This window comes from Elaeis guineensis, chromosome 3, assembly GCF_000442705.2.
Source record: "Elaeis guineensis isolate ETL-2024a chromosome 3, EG11, whole genome shotgun sequence".
NCBI lineage: Eukaryota > Viridiplantae > Streptophyta > Magnoliopsida > Arecales > Arecaceae > Elaeis > Elaeis guineensis.
The window spans coordinates 78762074-78775905 of record NC_025995.2 but is presented as its reverse complement, the minus strand read 5'-3'; the positions used below and the strand labels follow the sequence as shown (position 1 = coordinate 78775905).

Here is a 13832-nt window from a genome sequence, read left to right as displayed (position 1 = left end):
ATGTTAAGCAATTGAGAAACAAGCAAATAAGCAAATAAGATATTTTCAAATGAGCAAAAAGCAAATTTTCAAAATTTTTAGACAAATTCTGCTTTACTCTGATAACAAAAAATATTGCTCTGATACCAAATTTAAATAATCAAATGAGCAAATTTTCAAATTATTAAGTAACAGGCAAATTGTTAGGCAAATGAGCAACACAAGCAAATGGGCACATGTATCACGTGCCAAAGAATCAATCTTCTTTTCAAGCAAATGCACTTATAAGTAATTTTCAATTTGGTAGCAAATTTCCTATTTATCTTCAAACTACCTATAATGCATTTCATTCCTTTGAAATTCATGCTCATTGATTCATATATATGCTTTTGTTCAAATATTTTGTCATCATCAAAAAGGGGGAGATTGTTGCTCCTTGGATTGATTTTGATGATTACAAAATATTTGAAGGGTACTAATGTTCACTTGAAAAAGACTTATTGCTCTTCAGGGGCAAAATTATAATTTTACCAAACTCTGATTTGAAAGCATCAAATGATAGAACAAAAGATTTGTGATCCATTGGTGAAAACTTTATTGTTTTTGGACTTGTATTTTGAAAGATATGCATGTTTGAAAAACATGAGTCGACTCATGGCACATGAGATGTTTAGCACGCTGAATTCTTGGCCGGCACAAACTTGGCACACCCTGTGAGTCGACCCATGAGTCAACCCCCAAGGCATGAGTCGACCCATGAGTCGACCTCTGCGGGTTTTAAGCCAATTTTACAGAACCGTGCTTCCCCTCTTGTTTTCTGTTGTTTTTCCACAGAGGTCGACCCATGAGTCGACCCCCAGGCATGAGTCGACCCATGAGTCGACCCCTATGACGGATTGTTCCGCAACGGCTAGTTTTTAATCCTTTTAAGTGCTTTTAATGCTCATTTAATGTGGTCTAACGGCTCTATTTCAGCCTAGAATGTTTTCCATTATTTCTTGAAGCTATAAAAGGAACAAATAGGTGGGATCAAAAAGAAGAATCAAGAAAAGAAATTTTGAAAAGGGGATTTCAAGCTAACTTTTCAGCCCTAAGCAAAAGCTCACTCAAAGCATTCAAGAAGCTTTTAATCCAAGCTCAACAACTCCTCAATGCACATTCAAGTCTCCAACCACCTTGAGGAAATCAAAAAGAGTCTTCTTCTCTTTGAGTAAAGTATATTTAAAGCATCATACGCTCATTAAAGGAGCTTTCTTTGTACTTACTTGTGCTATTCATTGTTATACTTTGTTTGAATTATTGTTTTTGTTTTGGAAGGGTTCCAAAACCAGGGAAGGTTGATCCGAACTTTGAATCGGAGTGTATTAGGTTGGCTTGTACTCGGAAAACAAGTGGACTAGCTTGGGATAGCTAGAGTCGGAGTTTCCGACGTTTGTATTCGTGTTGAATACAAGTTAGTGGATTGAAATTCCCAAGTAGGAGCTTGGGGAGTGGATGTAGGTGCAAGGTTGGCACCAAACCACTATAAATCTTTTGTTGTGGTGTGCCTAATTGCTCTTCTTTAACTCTTCATTATTTTCTTGCATTCTTGCTTTTAGTCATTAGTCTTGAATTAATTTTACTCTCCCTATTTATTTAGCTATTGTCAAACATTTTTCATAAGTCCTAAGTTAAGCTTAAAATTTTTAGAAACCCAATTCACCCCCCCTCTTGGGTTGCATAGCTGGGCAACACACCTCCTTCTTCAAGGAGCTTTCAGGGAATCGATTAAATCAGCTATAGATGTGAAAAAAAATCGAGAGTATCCTGAAAGAACTCCAAGAAGATATCTATCAAAAAACAACTCAGCCTGATGAATCAAAGAAGCTCCTTGAAGAAATACAATTGTTCTGCAATAATAGAAGGAAACATATCATATGACATGGCACAATCTATTGAAATTAACTTCATAAGCCACCGATAACCACAAGGTGGAAGTATCACAATAAGTGCCTTAGCAGTATTTTGTCACAACAGTGTGACACAGCAGTAAAAGTCACGTGTACACGTGAAAGCAGTAAATGGATAGACGAACTATAAGGTATAGATACTATCCACATGCACCGTATAACTTATAGTCCGAAACCCCGAGTGTAAAGGCAAAATAGATTATAATTGAGTTAAGGAGGTCAAGTGTACAGATAATACTAACATAAACAAAATACAAATATGCAAAAGAGAGAAAGAATACTCACAATCAAGCACACTGACAGATTTCTTACTTAAAAGGATGAACAGATAGGCATACAAAATGAAGATAAAAGACAGACCTACAAGTACTCCGACATGATATCATCAGACTAATGAGAGTCTAAGGACAACGACAACTTAAGTATGCAAGATACAAGGCTAAACTAAGGCGAACTAAAGCGCAAGCTAAGCTAATATAAGAAAATATAAGCTAAAACATAAACTAATGGAAAACTAATGAGAGAACACAAGCTGAAATATAAACTAGTAACCAAATGTAAATTAGAAAACATAAGTTAATAAACTATAAACTAAACTTCGAATAATTAAAATAATTAAAACTAAAACTATCCAGCAAAAAGTAAATAGACTAAGCTGAAAGCTATGAAGGATTAAAATTATAAGTAAACTAACAAAGCAAATAAACATAAATGCAATAAATAAACTACTAAGGTACTGAATAAACTACTGTAAACTTGTAAACTTTAAGCTATAAACTATAGCCGATTAGCGAACTTAAAATTATAAGTGAGACAAGTAAAACTTAAATAAGATAAGTAAGAACAAGATTAATAGAAAGAAACAAAGCTTAACTAAGGATAAATAAGTGCAGTAAGTAGAACTGAAATAAGAACAAAGAACAAAGCTTAAAATAAAATAAAACTGCTTAATATAAAGAGTAAAAGAAATAAGCAAAAGCTTAAAAGTAAAATTTAAACAGAGTACATTCACTAATCTGATAGCATATAATTATGTTGTTAGTTTACAGCACAATTGCACAATAGATTGTACTATACTTTTAGTACAACCTTATAGCGTGTTACAGATGGTATTTGGATTGTTTATCCTGATTGATCCGTTGTTTACTTCATAACCTTGGTAGCATTCGGGTGGTTTACTTTCGTACTACAGTGTGCAACAGTACTGCACAGTATTTCTGCTACAGTACTGCTTACTGCATATATTACAGTAATTAACTACAGTACTATGAACAGTAATATAAACAGTAATATAAGAAAGCTTAAAACGTAAAGAAAGCTTAAAACATAATTAAAAGCAGAAATATTAAAGGAAAATAGACTTTATTTACAAAAATACACTTATATATAGTCTGATGAAATTGAAATACACACCATACCAACTTTATGTACACTAATCAAGTTTAAGCAAACTTAAATACACATAAAAGCTAATATATGCTAAAACATGAGTAAACACACAAGTAAACACACTTATTTATAAACTCACATGGATTACGGACCTAAATGACAGAGATAAGAGAGTTTCTGTGGAGGAATCTGTTGAGTGAAATATTTTAATGAAAGAAATGGAGAGCTGGAGAAGAAATTTTTAATGGAATGATGGAAGATGATGGAGTATTTTAATGGAGAATGGTAAAGACGATGTATGGTGGAATAAACAAAGAAAAATGATGAAAGAACCTCTCTGAAGATGTGATGTGAAGTTATTTTAATGGGAAGAGGAGGAGAAGCTTTGTTTATGTAAAGAATACAGCTTTCAATGAGGATGTCTGCTATGAAGGAAGAAGATGGAGGAAGATTAGAAAGAAGAGAGGAGCTCTGTGAAGAAGATGAGTGGAAAAAAGAAGATGAGAGGATTAAAGGAAAGAAGACAAAAGAGAAGAGAGGAGATAAAAGAAGAGAGACTCTGCCACTCAGAATCGAAACCCCTTTCTTGGCCTATCTCCCATGCTTGGCCGATGCTCTGGATGAAGGCCTTCTCCTTTATTTATAAACGAGAGAAGAAACTATACGACTTCAATCAATTTGAAGTCCGGCGGACTTCATTTTGTTTGGAATCCGAAAACTTGTAGAAGTCAGAACCGAAATCGAAACTTAATTGATTTTAAATCCGATTTTCTGTAGCATCTTGTCGTCTTTGTATAGTGACAGAAATCTTTCTATAAATGAATAGTAATGTCAGAAATCTTCCTGTAGCTTGCTTGTCGTCTTTGGATCCTGATGTAGACCGGCTTTAAGGATAGTAGTCATGGTTGATGTTGTCTTCAAAAAATGGTAATAATCATCTGGTTGTCGAAGTGGCTAATGGAAGAGCCACAAAATTATACCGCAACAAAAACTTTTCTACCAAAAATTTTGGTAGAAGGATTAGTGAAATTTTTTTTTCTTTTTTTTCTTCTTTTTTTTCTCTTTTTTTTATAAAGCTCAACCTTCTAGAGTGAATTGATTGAGTACTAGAGAAAATCATCTTACTCAACTTTTTGGACCATAATATAGACGGACGTCAATTTGCCTGCAGTTGTATCCAAATTCTTCTTCAATTCTTAGGCATGATATGATGCCTTCTTTGAATAGTTTTCGATTTTGAATTTTTTCAAAATAATTTTTTAAGTTGAGAAGAGTACGCCATTCTGGATATGAATTTTCTCTGCACAGAAGATCTTGGGAGTCCTGAATTGGTATTCATATTGGAAGATTGGTAGTCACTCAGATTCGCCCATCAATCCAACATTTTTGTTATTGTAATTTTCTGACTGCCCAATAAACTTCTAAATATGATATTACTTCAAAAATTTTGAGATCAAAATCTTTGGCAGATATTTTTTTTTCTTTTGTCATTCTTGGCCGAAATCTTACTTGATTATCCACATCCTCAAGAGTACTGATATTGTAGATTTGAAAAGGATACTCGATGCCTCCTATCTTCTTATCTTCCATACCACTGTATATTTTTGCTTCAAGATACTCTCGATTTTTTCCCACATCTCTTAGTATAATGACAACAATGGAAGCAACTATATCATATGACATGGCATAGTCCATTAAAATTAACTTCACAAGCCTTTTATATAAAGCTCTGACTCCTAGTCCGGTAAGTATATTGATTAGGGGTAGAAAAAGCTTGGGATAGATCCAATTGTTTAAGAACAACTGTACTTCTTTAAGGAGCTCTTTTGATTCATCAGGCTGAATTGCTTTTTGATAGATATCTTCTTGGAGTTCTGAATTTAAAACTTCTTATGCTTTTTTTCAATAATCAAGTCTTTTGAACTTAATCATTGTTGGTGTCTCTAGTTTTCACAGAGATTATATAGAGAGATGAGTTCAGAGGTAGGTTGTTTTGTGTTACCTATCTTCCAACTTTGTAAATATGTTCTTTGATAGTTTTCAAAGAACATTCTTTTTCTGTTAAATGATTGATCAGATTGGTCATATAGTGGAGAAACTCCTTTTCAAATCGGAATAGATGAGCATCTCATGCTTTATAAATTATAGAATATATTTCTTGGGGAAGATCAGAATGGAAGGATTCCATAGCTTTTAGATTTTTACTCAATTTGTCATATAAAGAGGCTTTTTTCTTTTTCTTCCTTTTTGAATCCCTAAAAAAGAAGTGAGTATTTTAGAAAAAGTATAATTATTCTTTTAAGAATTAATCTTGGAGCTTTCTGAGAGAATTTTCTTGTTTCCGATGTTGATAGCATCCCTATTCCTATAATTCAGAAAAATTGGTGAGATGACATATTTGCAAATATTTATGATAAGAGAGATTCTTCTGGTTCTGGGCAGACAAATTTATTTATTATTTTCATAATAGTCTTAATAGGATTCTAGAGAAAATCTTTAAGTTTTGTCTAAAAATAGGAGATTTTTATCTCCTCTTCTCTCTTCTCTTCTCCTCTTATCTTCTTCCCTCTAATCCTCCTCTCATCTCCTATTTTCCACTTGTCTTCTCCACAAAGCTCCTCTCTTCTTTCTAATCTTCTTCCATCTGCTTCCTTCATCACCAACATCGTCACATGCTCTTCCATTAGAAAATCTTCCCATCTCTTCTCCTGAAGCTTTCCACCAACTCCATTAAAAAATCCACTCCTCTTTTATCTCCTCTCTTCTCTTCTCTTGTCTTCTTCCCTCTAATCCTCCTCTCATCTCCTCTTTTCCACTCATCTTCTCCACAAATCTCCTTTCTTCCTAATTTTCTTCAATCTGCTTCCTTCATCACCAACATCGTCACATGGTCTTCCATTAAAAAATCTTCCCATCTCCTTTCCTGAAGCTTTCCACCAACTCCTGCATTAAAAAATTCCCTTCCACCATCATCTCGACCATTTCTCTATAAAAAAACTACGAAACCTACCTGCATTCAAGCTGTCTTTAAAAGATAAATCTTCTGTAACTTTGAGACAGTTAGAAAATAGTCCAAATAAATAGTGTAAAACATATTATAGATATTTCACATAATTTAGATGGAAACATAAAAATTAAAACAAAAAAATTAACTAGGTTAGTTTTAAAATGTCCATATGGTTCTTATATTGATTCTAATATCATAGAAGTAGCTGAATTCCCTATAAACAAAAACTACTAAGAGAAGATTTTGATTCTAAAAAAAACAAAGATAGAAAATAATGGTTCTTTGAAACTTACAATAAAAGGAAAAGAGATTTTATTAAAGAAATATGGTTTAGTCAGATGAGAACTGAAGAGAGATACATTTTCTTCTTTGACTGATTCGATAAATATTATATCAAAGGCCTTGAGGAAGCTAGTCCTGAAATGCAAGAAACTGTGATTAAAAGGATTGCTAAATCATGAAACTGTGATTAAAGCTGAACCTGCTTCCAAGCTAACACAGATTCAAAAAGAGAGGAATACCAATTCAATTAAGATTTCTACCAATGATCTTGATCAAGTTTCTAATGTAGAAACTCTTTCTAATAAAATCTTTGAACATCTAGATCAGGTTGAAGAACAATAAAACTGTATGGATCATTCCCTCAACCTTAAAGAAACACAGACTGATAGCCTTCTAGAGGATAAAAGGGAATCTGAATCTGATTGGGATCATTCATTAGTAAAGATTGGTGACTTCTCCGTAAAGATCGATCCTATAACCAATCTCCTAGAAGTCGAAACTGAAAATGATTCATCTGAAGAATCTGATAAAATCTTGATTAAAGGAAACCCTTCTGATGAAATTATTGAGATTATTCATAGTCCTGATACTGATACTGAATTTAATTTGAACTCTATATCTTTATTAAAATTTTCTGAGTCAAGTCCAGGCATCAGTCAGTTGAAGGTACCAATTGAAAATCACAATAAAATCATTGAGAAAATTACTAAGGAAGAACTTTTGAATCCAACTGAGGTACCTCCAACACCTGACCTTTCAGAAGCAATGTTAGAAAGAGAGTTCTTAGAAAAATTAGATAAAATCATATTGAACGAAGCTGATGAAATTCCTTTTGACGAAACTCTTGAAGAAAATGCTTCTACATTTAATCGGTGAAATTTAAAGATCAGGCCAGACTCTTTATCTGAATTGAAATCTTTGAACCAACCTATCTTAAACCCGTCACCCTCATCTAGTAGGTCTATATTAATCCCTTTATCTAAAGAAATTCATGAAACCTCATGCTTCTCTGAAGATAAAGAAATTAGTAATTTTTTAGGAACTAGTAATCCTTTAGGAATTAGTAATCTCTTAGTCTCAGAAAACCCTGACAATGAGAGAGTTGTTAGTAGAAAGAATATAGTTAGTAAATTATTTATCTCAGAAAACACCAAAGACAAATCAATTTCTAACTATAAACTTGTAGTTTAGGTCCTTAGGATAATAAATCATTATCTTAGATTGACCTTAGTGGAATTACAGTTGACAGAAACACCTGACAACTTATCCACTATCCGTTCCAAGAGAAGAACTCTTGGTTGGAACCCTGATGGACTTACAGATTATCATATTATTAATAATTATCATCAACTGACAATGATACATTTGAAAGCCTGTAAAATCCATGATTATATTAAAAACAAAGTTCTATAAAATACTGCTAAGGCACTTATTATGATACTTCCGCCTCATAGTTATCGGAGTTCCTGATCTGCATTAGGAGAATCCGTTAGGACTTGCGAAATATCATAAACCTATGGCTCTGACCCACATGCCGCTGCTTCCATGCGTACGCACGTGGCTCGGGTCCATCTGGTATCAGAGCCAAGTTGTACCGAAGAGGGGATCTGACGATTCTTACCTTAGCCATCTGCAGTCGCCGTTCACTCGCGCAAAGTATACCCATGTTAGCCATGAGAAAAGGCATGAAAAAGGATCAATCTAATCGCTTGACTATTTTGTGTCATCCTTATAGCTGGTATCCTTAGATCTCTTGCCTAATTTTTTACAACTGATTTTGATTTGTAACTTACATGTGCTAAAAATAACTTTTCAGTGTTTATAAAATGCCTAGTTAAAGCAAAATGAATAAAAATCTAGCAACTATTGAGGAGTTAAGTAGTCTAGATGTATATTTTATAGAACTTAAGAACTTAACTTAGTTTAATTCTTTAGATAATATAGAAATAAATATAAAAGAATAGATAGACTAGTTAAGTTAGATACATTTAGCACATATTTAGATAAAGATAGCTGATTCTCTCAAAATAGTAAAATGGATGAAGATCTTGAAGCCTTTGATGTGGAAGACTGGGAACAAGATGAGATAGAAGATGATATAGAATCCATCTACTCTGAAGAAATAGAAAAAGATGAATTCTATCCGGAAGAAACTAATAAAAAAGTATTCTCCCCAAAAGTACTTGAAGAAACTAATTGAGAAAATAAAGAACAATCCTTTGATAATTATTATCCTCAGGATCTTAAAAAAATAGAACCTAAACTTAAAGATCTTGAGATAAAGATATTCTTCAAGACGAGAAAAACCTCGTCATTCAACTTGAAAAATACTGGACTTCAGAAATCTACCTGCTTTCAAACTGTCTTTAAAAGATAAATCTTCAGTAACTTTAAGAGAGTTAGAAAATAGTCCAAATAATTATAGTGTCAAACCTATCATAAATACTTCATGTAATTTAGATGGAAAAATAGAAATTAAAATAAAAAAAATAGCTAGATTAGTTTTAGAAAGTCCATATGGCTCTTATATTGATTCTAATATCATAGAAGTAGCCAAATTCCCTATAAACAAAGAACTACAAAGAGAAAATTTTGATTCTGAAGAAAACAAAGATAGAAAAGAGTAGTTCTTTGAAACCTACAATAAAAGAAAAAGAAATTTTATTATAGAAATATGATTTAGTCAGATGATGACTGAAGAAAGATATATTTTCTTCTTTGACTGGTTCGATAAATATTATATCAAAGACCTTGAGGAAGCAAGTCCTAAAATTCAAGAAACTATGATTAAAAGGATCGCTAAATCATGAAAATTTTGTGGGAGCTTTAAAACTGAACCTGCTTTCAAGACAACTCAGGTTCAAAAAGAAAGAAATACGAGTTCAATTAAGATTTCTACCAATGATCTTGCTCAAATCCCTAAAATAGAAACTCGTTCTAATAAAATCTCAGAACATCAAGATCAGATTGAGGAACAACAAAACTGTATGGATCATTCTCTCAATCTTAAAGAAACACAGACTGATAGCCCTCCAGAGGATAAAAAGAAATCTGAATTTGATTGGGATCATTCTGATCATTCATTAGTAAAGATTGATGACTTTTTCATAAATATCGATCCTATACCCAATCTCTTAGGAATCGAAACTAAAAATGATTCATCTGAAGAATCTGATAAAATCTTGATTAAAAAAAAATCTTTCTGATGAAATCATTGAGATTGTTCATAGCCCTAACCCTGATATTGAAGTTAATCTGAACTCTATATCTTTATCCTCTAAGTCAAATCCAGGCATCAGTCAGTTGAAAGTACCGATTGAAAATCACAATGAGAGCATTGAGGATGAACATTTGGATCTAAGGTACCTCCAACATTTGACCTTTTAGAAGCACAGTTAGAAAGATATTCTTAGAAGAAAACATATTGAATGAAGCTGATGAAATTCTTTCTGATAAAACTCTTGAAGAAACTGCTTCTACATTTGATCTGTGTGATTTAAAGATTAGGCCAGACCCTTTACCTGCTTTGAAATCTTTGAACCAGCCTACCTTAAATCTATCACCCTCATCTAGTAGGTCTATATTAATCTCTTTATCTAAGAAAATTTATGAAACCCCATGTTTCTCTAAAGATAAAGGAACTAGTAATTCGTTAGGAATTAGTAATCCCTTAGTCTCAGAAAACCTTGAAAATAAAAGAATAGTTAGTAGAAAGAATATAGTTAGTAAATTGTTTTATCTCAAAAAACACTGAAGATAAACCAATTTCTAACTATAAACTAGTAGTTCAGATCCCTAAGATAATAAATCATTATCTTAGACCGACCTTAGTAGATTTACAGTTGACAGAAATCCTTAACAACTTATCCACTATCCATTCTAAGAGAAGAACTCTTGATTGAAATCCTAATGGACTTACAGAATATCAAATGATTAACAATTGTCATCAACTGACAATGATACATTTGAAAGCCTGTAAGATCTATGACTATTCACAAATTCCAATTGCCGAGACAATGATAAATTACTTGTTAAGGCAATTGAAATGTTGGTGAAAAATCCCTTCCACTAACTCAGAAATTGTGAATATTGTTCAGAAGAACTCTAAAGGTAACAATCCTTTAAATTATCTTTTGAACATTATAGATAATCTATATGTAGATATTAATAATAAATTAAGTAGTCTTAGGAGTAGCAGTTTAACTGAGTTTAGATGGTATAGAGATACTTATTCTGCTATATTAGATTTAAAAAGATTTTCTTTAGAACTATCTCCTTTAGGGTTAAAACATTACTCTGCTATATTAGAATTTTCTTTAAAGTTATAATCTCTAAGTGTAAAAGTTAATTTAAGATATATAGGTACTATCAGTAAGTTAGATAGAGTAATTCTTTTTAAATCTAAATTGAATAATAGATCGAGGATCAGAGATCAATTTACAAAGATACATAGAAGAGAAAAAATAAAAGATCTCTGTAACTTAGAAAATTTCTGTTATCAATTTGGACTTCAACTAGATAAATTGTATATAAAAAAATATATAAAATTTAAAAAAAATTTGATAAGAGAGCTCAAAAGAACCCTAAAAAGCAGAATGAAATGAATCATCTGAAGTCCTATTCGAAGATTGAAGAACCCCTGATTTACTATAAAAGCAATAAAGAAGGTTATCATTCGATAAACTTTGAAGTTGACGAAAACTGTATCCTTTCACTATATTTTCAAACAGCAAATACAGTAAATTTTAGCGTAAATTATAAGATCTCTGAGCTTCTTATTTGCATAGGAAAACCTTACTTCACAACATTAGTTAAGATCCCAAAACAAAGAGTTATACTAGGCAAAATCAATACAAATCAAGTAAAGTTAAAATTCAAAGACCAAAAAAAAATAAAAAAATGTATCTACAAATCTATAAAGATTCCTTGATCATGGAAGAACTCATCATAATGATATCTTGAGTATTATATAAGGTTTTCCTCTCATATACTAATATAATGTCTATCTCAGGAGATATACCTCATCAAAACAACATCAAAACGGAGAAAAATCAGGTATCTGATGCATCTATATCAAGCAGTCTAAATCAACAAATAAAAGATAAAGGTAAATTAATAAGAATTGCTCCAGGTACGTATAAAAGTTATCTTACCATAAAAAGAGAATTTTTATGATTCGCAAAGCCATTTCAAATATTCAAGAAGCATTAATAGATCAAGAATTGCAAAAAGATATCAACTATAAAAATTTAGCTTCTAAACATATATTTGTTCGATGGCAAGTAACTTTTCCCACTTTGGATTTTGAATACATAAAAGTTGATATAAATCATCTATTCTCTAACTCTAATCCAAGTCCACTCTCCAACCTTTTATCACAAAGATCTTGCAGGGAAATGGATTACAAAAAGAAAATACAAAATAGAAAGACTACTCTTGAGAAAAAAAAATTCTCTCAAAATCACAAGCCAAAACTTTCTCAAGACTTACCACCTGGTCAACAAAGTATGAAAAACTCATCTTTTAAACCAAAAAGAAGATTTTAGAAACGCCATGACAGTTCTTGTTGATCATTTATCTGAAAAAGAATTATCTTTGATGGTGATAAAAGAAAAAATAAGACTATTTGATGAACAATCAAATCAAATCATTCCTGATTTGGCTCCTCTCTACAAAATTGAGACGCCTATGACAAATAAGCTAAAAAGACTTAACTGTTGGAAAAAGATCCAAGAAGTTTTCACTAATGAACTTCTAGAAGATATATTTAGAAGGCAACTCAGCCCAATGAAACAAAAAAACTGTTTGAAGAATTGCAAATTTTTCTAATAGATGGATATGAACTGCTTGAAGAATTGCAAATCTTCCTAATAGACAGATGGAATTATCCCAAGCTATATCTTCCATTGATCAAGGAGTATGCTAAAGAAGAACTCAGAATCCTATATAAAGGATTGGTACGAGTAATGTTAGTAGATCCTTTCGCCAATCTATATATGTTTTCAGTTGTGATCAGTAAAGTTCTCTATGAAGTAGGAAAGAGATACAAAAATCTGTTAAAGATGATAATCTTCAGCGGCATTAAAACCAGAGAAGTTAGAGTAGTAAATTATCCTTTCCAAATTTATGAAGTCAGTATCTTTGAAGAAGAAAATTATATTACATTATCCGATACAAATGAAGGGGAGCTTCCAAAAAATTTAACTTCAAAGAATATCAAAAAAAAGTCTTTTAGAAGTCTACTGGAAAGCTCGGAAAAAAACTCAATGGTGCTGGTCTATTGGAAGAATCTGGATAACCACTTTATTCTTTATAAACATTGAAGCAGCAAGAGCTTAGAGAAAGACATGAGATCCTATATTGAATAAAGAAAATTATCCAAAAGAGGTTCAATAAGGATAAGACAAACTCTGCAGCATTCAGATCCTCAATCAAGCAACACAAATTTGAAAGACTTAGCTACTTTAGCACTCAACCAATCCCCTTCAGAAGGTTGATCCAGATAATTTTCTCTAGTACTCAACCAATTCACTCTACAAGGTTGAGCTTTGTAAAAATATATATATATATATTTTCTACTAACCCTTATACCAAAATTTTGATAGAAAAAATTTTCTTACAGGTACACTTCATAGCTCTTCTATTAGCCACTTAGACAACCAGATGACTACTACCACTTCAGAAGACCATACTATGTCTACACCAACAATCACGACTACTGATCTCGAAGCTGGTCTAATTCTCAGAGATGGTTCATCTTCAAAAGTCGATCTACACTAAGATCCAAAGACGACAAACAAGTTACATGAAGATTCCTGACATCACTACTATTCATCTACAGGAAGATTTCTGACACTGTACAAAGACGACAAGACACTACAAAAAATCAGATTTAAAATCAATTAAGTTCCGACTTCAGTTCCGACTTTTACAAACTTCCGAATTTCAAACCAAATGAAGTCTGCCGGACTCCAAACCAATTGAAGTCCGTCCGCATAGTCCTTCCTTTCCAATAAATAAAGAAGGCCTTCGTCCAGGATATCGACCGAGCATGGGAGATAGGCCGAGAGAGGGGTTTCGATTCTGAGTGACAAAATCCCTCTTCTTTTATCTCCTCTCCTCTCTTCTCTTCTTCTCATCTTCTTCCCTCTAATCTTCCTCTCATCTCCTTTTTTCCACTCATCTTCTCCACAGATCTCCTTTCTTCCTAATCTTTCTCTGTCTGC

At 32.4% G+C, this 13832-nt stretch overlaps 1 protein-coding gene across 1 annotated transcript in view; it reads right to left on the bottom strand.

The window, feature by feature from the left end:
* LOC105033290 (E3 ubiquitin ligase BIG BROTHER-related) overlaps positions 1-13832 on the bottom strand; it is a 45158-nt gene that overhangs the window by 23899 nt on the left and 7427 nt on the right. The window lies entirely within an intron of this gene.